Source organism: Ambystoma mexicanum, chromosome 5p (genome assembly GCF_040938575.1).
Source record: "Ambystoma mexicanum isolate Mex_15411 chromosome 5p, UKY_AmexF1_1, whole genome shotgun sequence".
Lineage (NCBI taxonomy): Eukaryota > Metazoa > Chordata > Amphibia > Caudata > Ambystomatidae > Ambystoma > Ambystoma mexicanum.
Genome location: NC_090930.1, coordinates 644,771,844 through 644,791,774, shown reverse-complemented (window position 1 = coordinate 644,791,774; position 19,931 = coordinate 644,771,844).

Genomic DNA, 19,931 nt, shown 5'->3' with positions numbered 1-19,931 from the left:
GTCAAAAATTGCTAAGATCATGGGCCCGAAACCACCAAACAAAAATCCAACTATGGTCCAGTGTTTTACTTTATTCTACTACAGATCCACATCAATGCCATGTCAAGCAAGGATCATAAACTATCAAGTAAAATCCTTTGTATTAATTGTATTAATTCAAGACAGCTGTCAAAAATAGGTGCAGTACCGGCATTGGACACTGACCGGCGCTGGCGCTCTATAAATCCTGACAGGAGAGCTGTCTTGCAGAACTGGGCAGTGAACAGAAGGGGGTCTTATGTATTTAAAAGTTCAAAAGACTGGCCTTTCCTGAGAAATCTTAACACCCCAGAGACCCAAACCAGGAGGCAGGATATGACATGGCCCTGTTGATTGAGAGGGAGGGGACTTCCCTGCAGCCCGCTGGACCCAACACATTAGACCCTTGCAATTGAATGGGGTATGCTGATTTTGGGTGTGGACTGTAAACAGAGCTCTGCCTGGAAGTAGAGACATGTGATCCCTGACTCCCCCAGTTCCTAGGGGCGGGCCAGACAGGACTGTGGATTCATATTGCAGCAAATATGTTTAAGTTAAATGCTTCTAAAATCTTGTATTAAGCTCACAGAAATGTACAGTTTGGGGATCATGAAAATGAAAAATGCCCTCACAATTTGAGCCCAAATTCCACTTTGTACGGTGTTCTGGGACCGAACACAGTTAATTAATAATATTGCAGACACTGTGTTTAGGATAGAGACATAGTAATTTCCAGTAATATGCTCAGGGAAGGGGTGCAGGTCTGTGTAAATTTTGAGGAAAAGCCAATGTGGCGAAAGTCACTAAAAAGCACAAAATGTTGCCATTTGTGAACCCAGGCTCTGAGGGGGATCAGAGTTGGGCGAGAGTGTATCTTAAATTAATGTGTGAAATGTGTATGTGATTTCAACAACGTGTGTATCTGGGAAACCTGTTAGTTATGAAAAAATAATTTTCTAAGTAAAAGCAAAGGGGCGTTTCTTCTATAGACTGTAAGACTCTGACTCACTCTGACACACTATCCCTTCTCAAATCAGGTCACAGAGAATCCTTGACCTATCAAATCATGAGAGGTTGGGCATGCAGAATGAGCCGACCCACCCACTTTCAAAACACATAAAAAGAGACTGCTTGGACAGGCAAGACATTTGCCCTCATTACGACCCAGGCATTGGACCGGAAACTTACCAACTCCGCCATGGCGGAATGGGGAATTACCGCCCCATTCCGAGGTTGGCGGGGCGGTAATTCCCCATGCCGCCATGGCCCTTCCCCATTCCCATTTTTGCCCCATAGGGCTCAATGGAAATGGGGAAGGCGCTAAGAACGGTGCCGCAAATTGCGGCACCGTACTAAGCGCCAAGGTCCCTTTGCGGGTTGGTTTTTTTAACGCCTGCTAAAAGCAGGCATTAAAGTGCCACCCGCAAAGGGACCTCGTAATCAGGCGCTCAGGGATTACCGGTACGGGTACCCTTACTGGTACCGGTAATACCTTAGCGCCAGGGTCGTAATGAGGCCCATTGACTTTCCACTTTCTTTCGGAGCATTTTGACGGACGACTTCACATCCAGATTCCAGACTTTACATCCAGAGATCCAGAACTTAACTCCAGAACTTAAAGCAGAGAGGCCTGGACGACCAGCTAAATCCTTTTTCAGCAGGCCTCAAGATCATTTGCAAATTACTCAAACAGCCGGGCTGAGCTGTCTGATTCTGGCTAGAACCCTGTGCCAGAAACACCCAGAAAGCAGAGCTGTATCCAGAACCAGAGACCAGACCGCTGTGAAGTGCCGCTAGCAGACACAGACCAGATCGCTGTGAGCAGAACCAGTACCAGAGAGAGCAAACTTGAATAGACCCTGACGGCCTATTTCAAATTCATGGTGTGAGTACTCAGCCAGAACTGTGCAAAACCAATCTCTTAGTTTAAAATAATCTAATTCAAACTATTTTAACCTATTTAGAACTGCATCATAAGAAATCGTGTGTCCATTCTGCAAAACTGTCATCTGTCATTCTGAGCTTTACTTTCATTTCTGAAAAACTACCTTCATAAAATCATCTGTATCTTTGGAATCCAACAAGCCTAAAACCTACTTGCTACTCCATATAGTTCCTCCGTAATCGAGATTGACGCACTCGGAAAAAAGTGCAGCGAATTGACAGTTTGCTTCATTTCAACCACGTGTAAAAATATCTGTCTTTTGCTTCCATTAATGAATCCCGTTTTCAACCTGATAACCATCCCTGAATCATTGGTAGGGCTGACCTGAACTGATTTAAAGTATCTCTCACTCACCCTGAACCTCTAGAGGGAATTAAAAGCATTTTCAGCATATTTTTCACTTCATTGCCACCACATTTAAAAGGATCTTGCCTGCTTTAAAATCATACCTGTTTTCCTCTAAGCTCGCTGGGGGGAACTGGAAATTCGTATTGCATTTTGTATTCCTGAGAATTGTGTGCTCCCCTTCCATCTCCTTATCTTGCATAGGGGGGAGGGAATTGTCAAAGAAAAAGTGATCATATTATCTTTTGTTGAAATCATATCAAGTTTATTTCTGTGCTGCATTTTCCCCCCATTGATTTCCCTGAAAACAAATAAACATTCTCTGCTACCTTATCCTCCTATACTAACTCCTCATTGATTGTAAAGAAGTGTGCTAGTGTCAGATTATCTATTGTCGATCAACATTATATTCATATGCCTAAGTGTGATATCAAATATTAATTTATTATAAAAGTGTTACATATATATATTTTTTAATTTTTCCAATAAATCTCTGTAATCGCGATCGACGCACTTGGAAAAAAGTGCCGCGAATTGACAATTTGCTTCATTTCAACCACATGTAAAAATATCTGTCTTTTACTTCCATTAGTGAATCCCGTTTTCAACCTGATAACCATCCCTGAATCATTGGTAGGGCTGACCTGAACTGATTTAAAGTATCTCTCACTCACCCTGAACCTCTAAAGGGAATTAAAAGCATTTTCAGCATATTTTTCACTTCATTGCCACCACATTTAAAATGCTCTTGTCTGCTTTAAAATCATACCTGTTTTCCTCTAAGCTCGCTGGGGGGAACTGGAAATTTGTATTGCATTTTGTATTCCTGAGAATTGTGTGCTCCCCTTCCATCTCCTTATCTTGCATATGGGGGGAGGGAATTGTCAAAGAAAAGTGATCATATTATCTTTTGTTGAAATCATATCAAGTTTATTTCTGTGCTTCATTTTTCCCTCATTGCTTTCCTTGAAACCATAAAAACATTCTCTGCTACCTTATCCTTCCTATACTAACTCCTCATTGATTGTAAAGAAGTGTGCTAGTGTCAGATTATCTATTGTCGATCAACATTATATTCATATGCCTAAGTGTGATATCAAATATTAATTTATTATAAAAGTGTTACATATATATATATTGTTTAATTTTTCCAATAAACCTTTTAAATTGCAAAACAAACCTACTTCTTGGCTCAGTGAGGTCAGGGGGATTCAAAGAGAGGGGCATTATATAAGGGTTTATCGTCCAGAGTATAACTTGTCATAAAAATATATAAATAAGGGCTTCCCCTGAGCAATCCCAGACAAGGCACTGACTTAGTGGGAGTGCTTGATTGGAGTCACTTGACACCTGTCTCCCTTATGAATAGGTATCACTTGCGTTTCTGCTGTTCATTATAATTACTTTAATTTATCCTTGGTAATCAGCATCTATTACTACTCCCAGTACTTGGATGCACGTTAATGCTAATACTGATCTAGTGGCAATCAATCCCAGTTTCAGAATGCAAGTCTACGCCAGAAGATTCTGGGGATGTGAGGTATGAAGCTAGGGCACCTGGCGCTATCTCCCAGTACAGTAATGTTTCTTCAGCTGAATTAGTTTGCATCTGCAATACAGGCGTTACCATTTGCATTAAGGGTGTTTCATTTTCAGTCAATGGTCTATTATTCAAAATGTGCACAGCATTAAACATCAATCATGCCAGCCTGCTAGGCTGCCATGGCCTGATTTGCGCAATTGTTCTTTAAACAAATCATTCATCCATTCAATTAAAACTGCCGCTTCGGGTGATATGGTACATGATAGAGCTATTCAATGTTCTTTTCCTGGCAATATTCCTGAATCAACTTGCCTTTAAAGTGTGAGCCACTGTCACTCTGGATTTGCACGAGTACACCGTAATACAACGTAATCTGATCTAATAATTTAATGGTGTTGGGTCGTGTGGCACTCTTACATGGTAGTACCATCAAATATCCAGAATATGTGTCCACAATTGTACATGCATACTGACAAACTTTACTGATTGGCATAGGACAGATATAATTGCCCTGCCAGATTTGACCTGGCAACTTGCCTCTTCATAACTGACGTTGACACACTGAACATTACAAAATGATTGTTTTCTCTACCACGAAAGGGATGCTGATCCCCCGAGCTTGTGCCCAGCTGCAAATAGCTTGCTCTCCAATGTGTCCACATTTTTTGGTGAGCCCACTTGGCCAAACCCTCCAAATCTCCCTCCTGAGCCTGTGATTCCACAGCAGAAATCTTAGTGTGCTCATATGCAACAGAATCGGACCAGCATTCTAATGAGCCAGTAGTAAAATGCATATCCACATGATACACGGTTAGATCACTTTGTGATAGCTATCTTGCCACAGGTCTTTTCCCCACAATTCTTTTGAATTAATTTTCCACCCATTCTTCTGCCATGTTGGCAGCCATGTGGCTAGCCCATTATCTATAGAGCATGGATCTATGTACAAGTGACATTGACCAGGTATTTCTTGTTCCAAAGCTTGATATACTGCATAAAGTTCTGCAAAGTGGCTGCTCTTTCCTTTACCTGACGTTGTTAGGATCTTTTGTGTCTTGGGATTATACGACATAGCTTTCTAATTACACTGAGTTCCTATATAATGGGCTTATTCATTGATGAACTAGGCATGTTCTGTCTGTTCTACCGTCAAATGTACACCGTATATGAGGTACTCCCATTTTTACTGGAGACTCATGCACTTTGGTCACTTCCTGGGGGCTATAGTCTACAGGGGGTACATTAGCTACTTGCTTATGTAGTTTGGAAACCCCACCTTTTCCTGATTTTGCTCTGTCTTGGATATACCATGTCCACTTGATTGTACTGGCTTCTTGTGCGTGTCCTATTCTGTGTGTTTCAGGAGAACTGAAAACCCACTGCATAATAGGGATTTCAAGCCTGATCAATACATCATGACCCACTGTCATTTGCTCAGAATCAACAAGAGCCCAATAGCATGCTAACAATTGGTTCTCAAACGTAGTGTATCTACCACCAGCCTCAGGAAATTTATGACTCCAAAATCCCAAGGGAACTTGTTTTCGGTCTTGCTTTTGCCATAGACTCCAGTTAGCATAATTTTCTTGTACAGAAACATTCAACTCTATTTCGCCTGACTTCAAAGGCAACACATCCGTCACACACTGTACAGTGTCTTTTGCCAAATCAAACACTCTGTGTTGGTCCTCTCCCCACTCAAACTCATATTTCTTCCGAGTAACTTTGTAGAGACAATATTTGCCCTAAATGTGGTATGTACTGTCTCCAAAACCCAAATAGCCTTATGAACTGCTGAGCTTGTTTCTTGTTCACAGGTGTGGTAAATTCAAATATCTTTTCTTGGGCTTCCTGCACCATCTCTCAATGCCCATTATGTCAATGAAACCTCAGAAATATCACGGTCTGAGTTGACCCTTTAATTTTGTTAGGGTTAATCTCCCACCCATCCTTCTTCAACCTGTCAAGGATTACTTTTAACTGATTTTGCATACTTCACTCATCTTTGCCCTGAATCAAAATGTCACCAATGTAATGTGCAATCTGTATATCAGGTTTGCTTGGTATTTTGTCTAAATGTAATGCCACCAGCCAGCGACAATTGGTTGGGCTGTGCAAGTACCCCATAGGCAACCTTGTGAAGGTGTACTGACGCTGATTCCAAGAAAATGAAAACTGCTCCTGACACACCTCAGCAATTGGCAGAGAGAAGAAGGTATTAGCTAAGTTTAACCCAGCATACCAGGTTCCCTCAACATTTGTATATTCTCAATCAAGGTGATAACATCTGATACTGCAGGGACTAGAAGGGGAGTGCGTTTGTTCAATCCTCTATAATCCACCATCATTCTCCAGCTCCAATCCCCTTTATTTAGAAGCCAGATTGGGTTATTCGAAGCAATAGTAACTGGACATAATACTCCTGCATCTACATATCCCTTAATGGTGTCTGAAATGTACGTATGTGTCCCAGGAATGCAGTATTGCTTCATAGATGCATGCTTTGTTGCCAAAGGCACGTGCACCAGAGGGATTTTCAATTTGCCTACAATAACTGGTGATCAAGTCAATGCATTTACTCCAAAATGATATGCTTTACCTGCTAGTTGAAAAGTCAACCCCTCCAGAATATCAAAACCAATTATTTACTCAGGCATCAGCACAATCAAAACTTGATATTTCTGCTTGACAAATTGCATATCTTCATGTCCAGTCCTGTCTGCACTGTGGGTGTCTCCTCTCCCCCAGCCCAGTAATGGTAAAGTGTTGACCTTTAAATCTTGAATAATTTTCATGAATCAATGAGGCCTCTGCCCCAGTATCTATCAAAGCACGGACCTCTTGTGTGTTTCCAGGTTTCCAAAATATCTTAACATTAACATGAGGTTGTCTGTCAACTTTTATACAAGGAAATGCTGCCAGGGTTTGGCCATATTCCTAGTCAAATTTGGAATGAGTGTATTTGGGCTCAGACTCTAACATTGCACTCACCACTTTTCTGACATCAGCATATGTTGGCTTGTACTGGGAAGGGATCCCTGTAGACCCTTCTCCCGGCTCCTCCTTAGGAGGTGCTGAAGGTGAAGTGTCCCTTTTCTGCTTAGTCACCACCTGTCTCTTAATTTGTTTATAGTGCTCCTTCCCAGCAAGCCCTCTCTTTTTGAATAACTCATACATCTCCTTGGTTTCAATACCATTAATCTCCTGCCATGGTACGCTATCTTTCAACAATGCCAAAAACATGTCCTTTCTTGACACCTGGGAGTCTCTACTATCTTGTGCCCTGCCTTCCATTCTTGACGCACTGCGGCCCTCTCTGTCTCGCGGTCTACCCTCACTTTTGTCCCAATCACCCAGGTATGACAGTTGCTGCATTGCATCCACCACCTCATCAGTTGGGTTTCTAGACATACCCACTAACAAAGTCGTAATGTGCAGGTGTAGCAGTTTGTATCACCATATTTCTGGTTGCCACTGACATTGGCACCATCCCCATATGTACCGGTTCACATACATGAATTTCTTCCTTCATTACATATTCAATTATTTTCTAAATTTCCTCTTTTAGCGTATACCACCTTGATAATAAGATATTTGCAGTTACACGCTTGGGCTGCTAGGTGCAACAGAGACACCTGTGAAGCTTGGCCATTCACATCTGGTGGAGGCCCTGTCCTGAGTACGTCTTGTATATTGGTGTCATTGGACAGAGGCAAGAAGCATGGGGAATCTGTGGAGTCTACCAACAGGCTCCTGGTTCCCCCCCATTAAACACATGCACCATTCAGGTGAGTAAGGGCTCCCCTGATTTCTGCCTCAAACAAGTAAAAATCTCACCAACCTCCTATTGTGTATAATCTTCTAGTGCAGTCATATCTACAACCCCTCCCTCTGGGTAATGGGCATGGGGCCCGCACTATGCCTTGTTACTGGGTTACCAGTGACTGTCCTTTTGTCAGGTTTCACTTTAAATTCTAGATCCACTGCTGGGCTACACTCTGAGACAGTGGAATTCCAAATATCACCATCCCATTTATCTGGGTTCCAATCCACCTCTGCCGTGGCAATTACATCAGCAACATTCCTCTGATTTACATTGCCTCAATGAGTTTTATAATTATATTGAGAAACCCTGACAGCTGCCCTTACAGCAACTACCTGGTATTTATCTGCTTTATCATGCCAGATTTTCAATTGTAACTACTGCATTAATGAAACATGCTTCTCAGCAGCTGATTATTACTCTAAACACAAAATATCTGGCTCCAGTTTCCACATTTCTCTGATGCATTTTCTGTAAGCATGCAAAATATTCCCTCCTTGCCTCCCTAGCGAGGCAAATTCCTTTCCCTTCTCCACTGAAACCTGGTGTAAACAAGACATTATCTCCATAGGTCCTGCCTTCCCTAAACCCTCATCTCACTGTTCACTCAACCCAGCGCTGCATGCCCATTCTTTTTCTAATTGAAAACATTGGCTCTATGCCCAGCCTGGCACTGTGAATACCCAAAATGCACTGCTCACAGGCACCATGTTCTAGTCACAAGCATTACAAAGTTGAAGAGCATACTGTGAGTGCTCCACATGAGTAGCATCACTGTATACATTGGGGGTCATTATGAGTAGGGCGGTAAGGGATACCGGGCATCGGTAAGGAGACCGGTGCTGGTAATCCCCTACCGTCCTATTCCGAGGTCCCTTGGAGGGAACTGTAAGGAATGTGTGGTCTGACCACACGTCCCTTACGGGTTCCGCTAAGGGACCTGGGCGCTAATAACGGGCTTGCCATTCGCAAGCCCGTTATTAGCACCCTCCCCATTCCCATTGAGCCCTATATGGGCTCAAATGGGAATGGGGAATGGTTTGTTCAATGGGGACTTACCGGTCCCGCCAGGGTCGGACTAGACTGGTAAGTCCCCATTGAACAACACCGGCACTGGACCCGTTATTGGTGGCAGTCATGGCGCAAATACCGCCATGACTACCACCAATCTCAGAATGCGGTCCATTGTATACCGTGGGTGCCTCAAATTAGTGACAACAATGTGACAATTATATACTGCGAACACTGTATACAAGTGACATCGCTGCTAGAATTTTTTCAGTAGTCGGTCCATGTACGAGCCTGACCTGGCACCCTGTGTTTTTTTTTTCTTCTACTTTCCCTCTAGCATCTAATGCAAACAGCAATAAAACACACAATCAGCGAGGATGCAACATAAAGAAGCTAACAAGCCACAGCTCCAGGGAGACCTCGATGCTCGAGCTAATCCCACTATATGCATACACTAGTTGTATCATATGCAGTAGATTGGTTGTGTTGATGCCCACACTTTTTTCTTACACAACACATATCTCTTTCTGTGCTCAAATTGCAGAAAAGATGTTAGTCAGTTAGATCCTTGTACCGACAGACGATACACTTTTCCAGGCCAAGATGCAATTATCTAAGATTTGAGTGGCACCCAATCCAGTGTCTGGTGTTAAGAAGTGTTCACCACTCTTTTTGGAATGGAGTTGTGTGCCGTTAGATACATTTTCGGTGTTCACCGTGAATATACCCCTCTTCCCCAATATTTACAATATATGTCTGTAGGAACCACATTGGGGCATGCATGTACACCATGCATTTTGTGACTTTATTCGACCCTGAGGTATCAATGTGGATGTTTGGTCCTCTTGCCCTCTTGGGTCTCCTGTCCCTGCTCCCACACGAGATGTTAGGGTTCACCACATATTGGGTCATTTGAACCAGTTCACCATGTTTGTACGGTATTATCATTTGTATATATGTACACACTTTCCAACTTTTGGGACAACTCACACTCTTTTGACTAACCATATATTTAGGTGAAGCTATAGATGAGTGACAACCATTTTTCTGTTTAGATTTATAGGATGTTGAACTCATATTTGCTTGCCCTGATGAGACATAACTGGGCTATCTATGAATAACTTTGACTCATTACTTTGGACCAGTGACTAAGACTGAACTGGTAGACAGCACCAGCCGCAATACGGTGAAACACGTGTCAGCAATTCAAGATATTATCTGTTTAGAAATGTTGTGTGTTTTGTTTCACCATTTCACAGATAATTTTAATTGTTTTAAGATCTGCCTTCGTGCCCTCACTCTTCTTAAAAAGATTAGGAATGAATGAATGCACGTATGAGTGAATGACAGGCTATGTATTCAACATATGCATCTGTTGTATATGTAATTACTTTTGCTTTCTGTAATCAATAATGTTGCTATAAATATATGAGTGACATACAAATGAAGTGTGTTATACTTGAGTCAAGGCTCTGGGCATTGTTGATCACTAACTCCCATCCCCTAAACTTAAAAATGTATCAAGTAATCTTCAGATAAGTGTATCAATGATTGTCTCAGTTGGTCACTATATTTCGTTTTTGGAACTCATAGAAAGAGCACATTTTGGGTGGGTTATAACTTTGCCACCCCCAGAAGAATCCTCACCAAACTTTGCAAACAAATGATGTGGCCCCCTGAGAATGATATTTTGAAGTTTGGTGTTGTTTCATCGAGGGGGGGGGGCAAAGGCATTGGGGGACCCACAATTTTTGGATATCCTCATAGACACAATGGAAAACATGTTTTGCTTCTGCCTACAGCCCAAACTGCTGGATGGATTTCCACCAAATTCATGTCAGGAGCTGCAGCTTGGTCCCAAAAGCATGCTTTTGTAAATTTGGTGTAAATCCGTCCAGTATTTTTTTTTAAATGACCAAAAAGTAGGTCAGATATGTAATTTCATCAGTGATGTCATCTTTGGTGTCTGGGTGTTAATCTTAACAGTGTTAGTCTTAACACTGCACCGAGGTGGTGCAAGGTTTTTACAAGTGCAACTTAACTATAGCATCCCTTTAACAACGTTTTTTCACTGAATCACATATATGTTTACTGTTCACATACATATGGCGTATTCTTACATGTCAGTAGCTGGTTATGCGTGGTCATTTTTTTTTACCTCCAGCTCAGGGCTCATTGTATATTGAGCAATAATTGTAGCCAAAGCCCTGCTGTAGTTTGTTCCATAATGGGGATTGCGAGGGAAATACAATTCTTCCTTCTGAATTTTAACAATTTGATCGATTTAAATAGCCTTTAATGCAATGTTCTCTCATCGAGAAAGATTGAAGGCAGCACAGAATCCCGGACCCTGAAAGCCAACAATGATGCAGGCATTCATAATGCTGCTATTATGTGTCCCATATAGGACTATATGGACACTTCGTGTGTTCACCTAGTAGACGTTCTTACAGGGTCTGCCCTTCCTATTCAGATGTCATGGTGTAAGTTTTGGAGTGTAGCAGGATTATATTGAGAAATCAAAGCAGTATTAGCAATGATTATTGGCAAAATTGCTAAACTGGATGTTTTGTCAGTAATATTAGGACAGCTAGTTTCCTTCGGAAAGGTTCAAGAAATCGTAGACAAGATGAATTAATATTCTTTTGGGTGATCTTTCTGACTATGGTCGTTAGAGTAAACATGTGTGGTACTTTGAATGCCACCTGCTTTTAAAATATGTCCTAATTATGAGTTGGGATCAGAATGAACATAGGGACTTTGCAGGCCATTCTGCGTGCAAATCCCCCAGTCGTTATTTCACAGAATCGACCTTGCAGGACTTTTCCAGACCTTCCAGGGACTCTGCGCTGATCTGGCACGTCTCTGCATGCAGTTGAGCGCATTGCGTGAGACTCCTTGCAGATTGTGGGTGGGGCCTGTGCATAGACACAAGTAGCGGGCGGAATATTCATATACCCCATTTTCCACGCAGAATAAGGAATAAAGTCGGTGTGTTGAGGGACGGGGCACACAAAGCAATCACATGCCCAATCAACTACAAACCCAAATGAATTAATGGATTCCAATGTGCAACCTTACGTAACGAAAATTCACACGCAAACCCTGTGATCCAACCGCCACATGTTAGCAGGTGTAAAGTTCAACACGCAAGGGATCCAATGCATATAAAGCACACATGCACACCACATGAACATCACACAGCCATGCAGAATGCTGCAATAGTAGGAGCTATCGTCCATGGACACAGAAGGAGGAGGACGACGATACCCAGGGCACAGATTTTTGCTACACGCACCACTCTGTTTGCAATGCCTGATGACCAGGTGTATGCCAGATACCAGTTCACACCCTGTATCATCCTAGATTTTGTCAGGTAGTGGGAGCAAGACTGAGCATCACCCACCATATGCTCACAGGCCATTAAACCCCTTGAAAAGGTTTCCTTGCCACTGGCTCCTTCCAGTGTACCACTGCCATAGTAGGTGGGATATCACAGGCCACACAATCCCACTGTCTCCACCAGGTCTTGGCCTGCATTACATCATGTGCATGTCAGCATAGGCACACATATATGCTGAGAACACTGGAGGAAAGGCAGAGAGTGTGCCAGTATTTCTATGCAGTGGCACACATTCCATGTGTACTTGGAGTCATAGACTGACACATGTTGGGCTACACCCCCCCAGCACATATACCGCAGTCGCGAGCACTAGCATTCAAACAACATGCTGGTTGTCTGTGACACAAATGGAGTGATCCAGTAAGTTAATGCCAATTTCACTTTCAGCGCGCATGACAGATAGATTTACAGCCAGTCACCACTCTACCGTGCTCTGGCATTGGGAAAATATGGCAACACCTGGCTCATTGGTGAGTATGAATTGGCACGCACATGCATGCATGTATGAAAGTCACACACTGAACAATAGACCATGACAATAAGTGGAAATAAGGACCATGTAAAAATGTTCAGGGAATAGTGCCTACCCGTTATCACCGTTCATGATGATGCCATACAAGAATCCTGCCACACCAGCTACTGAAAAATACAATGCTGCACATGTGGCCACAAGGGGTATAGTGAAGCACTCATTTGAGGTGCTTGTGTCACGTTAATGCTCCCTTGACAGCTACAAGCACCACCAGTAGTCTGTAAAATCATTGTTGCAGCGCGTGTACTGCACAATGTAGCCACACAGCGTGGCGCACCAGTCGATATGCAGGTGGGACATCACCCTCAGCCACAGGCAACACCCTTGCACTGGGTTGGTCAAAGGACACAGGGAGTGGCTGCACACAACCAGCTGATGTAATCATACTTTACGTGAAAACCTGTCCCTGTGGAGCACACACAATTGGGTCACAGCCCTGGTGCCATTCACTGATGAATTGGGGCATATTCTCTATGCCCATAACAATACCCCGAAAATGTGTGTCTGCGAGAGGCAAACTGTGTATGTCCACTAGACATCATATAACATACACCAAACACCAACACATTCATAGCAAATGGAAACAACAAAATTCCTTTTGTTGTCGGGAAGCATGTTCAGCTCCCAGCCCCACTCAAATGAATCACATTGTGGCATGAACACTAGCACGTTGGGAATGCACAGGGGTGGGTATAGGGGGAGGGAGGATCATGTGGGTAGTGGTGACTTGCGGGAGAGCCGTTTAATGTAGAAACACATACATATTTAGGTGAAAAGAACCTCTTGCTATACAGAAGTGTCACGTTCAATACATTGCCTGTGGATGATATAAAAAACATGAACTAACACTGTATCTGACAGTAGGCCTCAATCCTCGCAGGCTTTGTTTGAAACACAGAACAACAAGACCTCTTCACTTGCTTGACTGTCACATCACAACCCAGGGACGTCATTTAGGAGTCACCAGGGGTCGCAATTATGACCCCTGAGGTCTCCCTTGCTACCCCAAAAAAAAACAAAAAAACATTTTTTTTTCTTTTTTTCACAAATTGAACTTCCTGGCCGTGGCCAGTGCCATGTGGCCATTTGAGCTATTTGTTTTTCTGGAATTCCATACAATAATTGCTAGACTCATTAAAGGTTTATTTCAGGCACACTTCAGGGGGTGAGTCACTGATTTAGTCTGTTCTTAAACACCTCAAATTCACAATGCAGACACAATCCTTCAAAAATCATTTAGAGTAAAATAAGCATCCATTTCGGACTATGTATTTTGCTTTTCGCAAGTTGCAGTTATAGCATGTTTTTTTTCTGACGATACGTATGGGGAACCATTCTTGTATGACATCTATAGCATGTTACAGTAATATTGTAACCATATTTTTCATAGTGTACTTGGAAACAATGCTGTTGGGAGCACGACAATCAGGCTTCTGCCCCCAACATCTCACCATCCAGGCATGGGTGGCGACCCACGGTCTCTGCCTAATGATGATAAAACCGAGCATATCATCTTGGGTACCCTGACCAACATCAAGAAACTAGGCCAGGAGTACTCATCCTTCATAATCAACGGCAACCCCATCAAGGTGGCGAAGGAAGTAAAGACCCTTTACCTAGATTCCCCTCTCTCCTTCGACAAACATGTGAACTCCATGGCTTCTGCCACTGCTAAACTTGTATGCTCATTAGAACAGGCAAACCCTTTCTTTCTGATGACAACTGCATTATCCTGGACAGAGCACTCATACTCTGTAGGCTAGACTATTGCAACGCCCTGTACATCGGCGCTAACAAATCAAGCTCTCAACCTATAACAAAATCCAGCTAAAAACTGCATCCCTTTCCCACAAAGCATTGAACAATGCTGCCCCTAGTTACCTTACAAATAGATTCCATAGGAGAACATCCACCAGAGCCATGCGACAAACTAACACCAACTGCTTCACCATCCCGAGATTCAAGCTATCTAACGTTGGTGGATGCAATTTCCCCGTTAAAGCAGCCCAACTATGGAACTCCTTGCCACACCCTATCAGAGAAGACCAACCCTGTCTGAACTTTAGATTTAATTACATTTACTGGCTCAAGTCTACAGATCATTAAGACCTGTTCATGTATGACTTACACTCTGCACTGTACCTGCATGATCCAGACGTATGTACTGTATCAGTATATTGTATACATTCTCCTTGTATTCATTGATTTATTTATGCCCTGTACCTGTACTGCTCCTGCTTATATGCGTGTTGTATTCATTGATTTATCTATTTCCTGTATCTGTACTTCTCCTGCTTATATCTTGTAACCATTGCACCTAAGCCTTGCATATCCTGTAACTGCTGCGCCCTGATACCCCCTGGTCTGGTGCGCATTATAAATGATTAAACAAACAAACAAACAATGCTATGTGATGCCACTTCCTGTTTTGTCAAGGGGTAAACGGTTGTGTTCCATCGCTTCCTGTGATGTCACTTCGGGGTGGGTCAAATGACATCACTCCCTGTGATGTCATCAGAGGTCTTGGGTCATGTTATGTCACTTCCGCTACCCTTGGCATTTTGGTGAAATGACGTCCCTGTCACAATCCCCAGGCAAGGCCGGGAACATGCTTGTACACGCACACACATACAAATATATCAAGTTACAACTTTGTACAATTACACAAGAATGCGAGCAGTCAAATGGCAGTAGGGCTGTTGCTGATTGTGAAGGTCATACCCATGGGAGCCAGGGCAGAGGTGCTTAGCTGCCAAAACATGAGCTGAGATTTCAGACACCAGGGCCCTCAGGATAATGGTCATCGCATTTGAATTACCAGACTTCCTCAGATAAAGATCATAAGTCCATCGTGAATAAATGGATCATTGGGCGGAGTACCAGACAAAGAAGGCAACAGAGAACAAGGTCCACCATTTACACCAGGAAGAGCAAAGGGTGATGCCAACATCGATAAGCTTTTCGTGCGGAGGCTTTATGGGGGCACCTGAGTGTCTGGGATGAGAAAACAGTCTCCTTGTTTGCAAGGCCCAGGCTGAACCCAAATAGTCTACTGATCTCATGTTTATGGCCATGTGCACGTCACGTGGTTAGAACCCAAGATATGGTGGAGTAATTGAAAGCCTAACCAATCATTTCACAGTGACCCAAAGTGAAGAGACCATCACCCATGTGTGAATAAGCTGGAAGATAAGATGAGACAGTCAATGGGAGACTGGACAATATGTGAATATAAGCATGTAAATATGCAGTAGACAGTGTGGGTGCTGGATGAACACTGTGCATGAAATGCATCACACATGACAATTTACAGCTTTGTGGCAGTGGACTAATAATACCCTGTTTCCATTTACATATTTTATATACAAAACAAAGCTCTAGTACTTCTTGAAAAAGGGGGCTCCAAGCCCTTTTCCCTAGAGGGCTGGCAATTTAATATCTGTATGTTGTGAGGTTACCCTACATTTTTGACAACAAAGCCCAAAACTGAGTGCCATGCAACAAATGCAAACAAGAACTTCCCAGACTCCCATGACCATGTGTCCCCGCACCCATGCAGTCTGATCCACACACCTCTGGGAAATTCAATAAAATCACTGCGCACAGTGACAGATTTGCCACCCACAACACCTATAGTGCCTTGTCCTGGTGCATGAACATTGTGAATGATCTGGGTTGAGTCCGAATAACACTGAGAGGACTCCCAAATAGAGATCACTAAGAGATTGGAAACCCAGGATCCCCTAGGAAGCACTCCCGATGCCACAAGCTGGCATCCCCTGATTAAAATGGCATCTGGATAGTGCAGTAAACACTGTCAGGGGAGCCGATGATGGAAAGTCCAAGATGACAGAATGCAAACATATCATTGATTGCAGTGAAGACAGAATCTGGCACAAGGCAGCTGGTCAAAGAGGCAGCAGTCATACAGGAAGGCAGGGCAAAGAGAAACTTGCATAAAAGAGACAAGCAGACAAGATAAAGGAATTAGAAAAGGAGGCCAAGGAGACCGCCACACAAAAGGGAGTAGGAAACATGCAAAGAGGATGGCAAGGCAGAGTCACAGGGACTGGACTGATTGGGGAGCAATGTGCTGGGAACTGAAGGGATCGTTGACATACACTGAGCAACAGTCAACAGGCAGAGCAATATCTGCTGGTGTGCCATGCAAGGAACATGTCCCCATGGGAAACAACAAAATGGAACATGTCCCCATGGGCCAATAGTCTGTTCCTGGTGTCTGTGGTGAACATGGCATCCCCCAAATGGTTAACCACAAGACAGTTGCTGCCAACCGGCGCCCCCCTTAATGCACTCCTAAGGGGTAGAAACCCCACGTATTCAAGTAGATTGGTTACCCGTGCTATAGTAAAAATAAATATATAGTCAATAGTAAATCTTAGGTGATCCCACGTGGATAACCTTACAGTTCACGGTTACATACATATAGGTGTATATGAGTGTTAAGTCCAAAGAAGCAGACAGACACATATACATTTGTGTTTCTTAAGGCGAAAGTATAATCAAGTACAGTGTAGGTGGCTCACTGCTATCCATAAGTTCATAGCAAACATAAAGCAATATTGCAAACAAAGCATTCAAAGTATAATATGTTTCTTCACAAATGGTAGTTCAAACAAGGTCAACAATTATGTTGCACTGTCATGTACACTTCTATACTACAAAGGCTACTGGTACATGAATTCAATCGCATATAGTTGTATCTCCTAATACACTCCAATGATGGCAACAAATGTTTGCCAACACGTTTCGGATAACAACAGAATCCTTCTTCAGGGGTTGGGGGTATTCAACTCCCTAGGCTTGATACAACATATTTCAGCTATGTATCTATAAGGTAATGCAAAATAGTGCATGTCAATATGAGGCTCAGAAATAGATAAACTTGTGTAGAAGAAAAACTAAATCAAAGTCAGTTATTAGGTAACAACACAATTCTGACTTTTAGGATCATCCAATTCTGGAAAGAAATACTGACGAAGAATGATGAAAAAAGGAAGAAATACATCAAAATGTACATGAAACGATAGGAAAAAAGTAAAATTGCCAGGAACTGACTCCTAGTAATGTAACCAGTATGAGAATAATAGTTGTTTTGTCAGTCTGAAAACCCCTAACCCATAACCGTCATGTTGCCCCCCCTTTGGGCAAGCACGCTCCGGTCTTCAGACAAACTTTGACAATCTGACAACCTCCTATTGGGGGTGTGGATCACTATACCCCCCCTTTGACTGCATTCATATCAGGCCCCATGTGCACTGTGGTTACTTAGTAGATTACTCCAAATAACATACACCTATCTTACTACCGTGGGCAATAACAAATAACACTAAGACACAAAGAAAACACATAGAATGATTCAATTTATAACAATGGGATACATTTATTTATATACACACAGCTAAGCATAATACATGACAATGCAGGCAGTTCTAATGTTATGTCTAATTTGCACCTTTTATACTTCTGGTGCAAAGCTACCATGCAGTAACTATGTAAGCCTGTGCTGCAAGTGTCTGGTTCTAATGCAATCTAATGCAAGCGCTAGCATCCATCACCTTAATGGGCAAATTCACACCATCAATCCACACCATCCACGCTCTAGACAATCCCTGTCTAGTTTCCCCTTCACCCGAACCTCTGTGTGTGTGTGTGTGTGTCTGTTCTTATCAATCAATTTAAGCCTGGGCCAAACCCATACTTCCCATTCTGTTGTCAATCAGCCAGTGGCAGGCCTCAAGACTGCCAACTGCCAAGCTCACGAGCTCATCAAGGCCCATCAGTCTGCTGCACCAAGCACCATCTCCAGCCGACTCTCTCTCTGTGGCTCTCCCGATCTCTCTGGCCAACTCTCAATCTCTCGTGCAGTCCCACAACTCTTCCGTCTCTCACAACTCTCCCGAACTCCTCTCTCTCTCTCTCCAGCCCACCTGGTTATAGTCTCCAATGACACACAGAATGTGTAAGAATGTCTCTCCCTCAGCATTTAGCAAAATGCCTGCCTGTCTCCTTGCGTGTTACTTGTCTCGGCATGTCCTGTTACTTCGTGTGCTGTCAGCGTGACCTCATATCTCTCCCTCTTGGCCTTCTGAGTATGTTGCGAAATACATAATCTATTCCCTGTTTCTCCATTCTCTCCACTGTAGGCTTCACTCTGCATTACAAAATGCTCTTAAGCCCCGTCCCTCTCATACAAAAGCACCTTCTCCCATCTTTCCATCGTCACTCCCTTCATGGCCCCAACTCTTGGGGTTCTCGCCACGAAGCACACCAGCCAAGTTGATAAGCTTCCCTCTCGGGCAAGGGTTCATGTTATCTGTGTATGTCTGCCAATGTTTACGAACAGTGTACCATAACATTTCTCCGCACTGAGCAACTTCTGTCTTTCTCCATCAAAAAATGGCTCATAGGCCTCGTGTCTCATTCTGAATGTTTCCTAGTGTTTACCGCAAATCTCTCGCAATGCAAGCACTAACTAAATGCAAAACTCATTCTAAGTGACTCAACACATATACATACATACATACATGACATACCAAACATATCTCTAAATGTGTCTCTACAAAGCATACATGTGTGCTATACTAAATGGCTTTTCATGGCATTTCAAATATGCCAGTGTGTGTGGTGCAAGCGATGGATTTTCTCTCTAAGCGCTATATCTAAAGCAAACATAGATTAACAGCAAATCATGGTGAGTATATGTTGTGTCTCTAAAACACTACCATGGCACTTCAAATATGTGCAAGTGCAAGTGGAGGCAATATCATTCTAAAAGCAAAGGTGACAGTCTAATATGTGGACAGTGTCTACTTCAGCAATGTACTAATCAGAACTAAACAGAATGCAATAATGGAATGATTCCATTGCAAAGAGTAATGATTGGGTAATGGTGAGTCTAACGATAACAATACCAGGCTCCTCATTTTATCAGATTCACAGTTTTATACAAAAGTTTATTTTAAAGATGAAATTATGGATAACATATATATTTTTTTAGGATCAATATGGTCAAATGGAAAAAGTTTGTATGCAAACTATATCTTAAAAAAAAGAACCTTGTTGGAAATGTGTTTGGTATGTTCTGTATAAAGTTGGTCATTAAAGTTCCAAAGTCATAGGGCTGTGAAAGGACCATTTGGGGCACTGCCGCATGTGCCAAGTTGTGTACTGGCCTGGGTTTCAGAGGTGGGGAGTTCCCTAGCGCCATGATCATAAGTGGGAGGGCAAATATGCAAATAACACCCCTGGCCTACGTGCGACTCCATGCACGCTATGCCCCCTCATCTT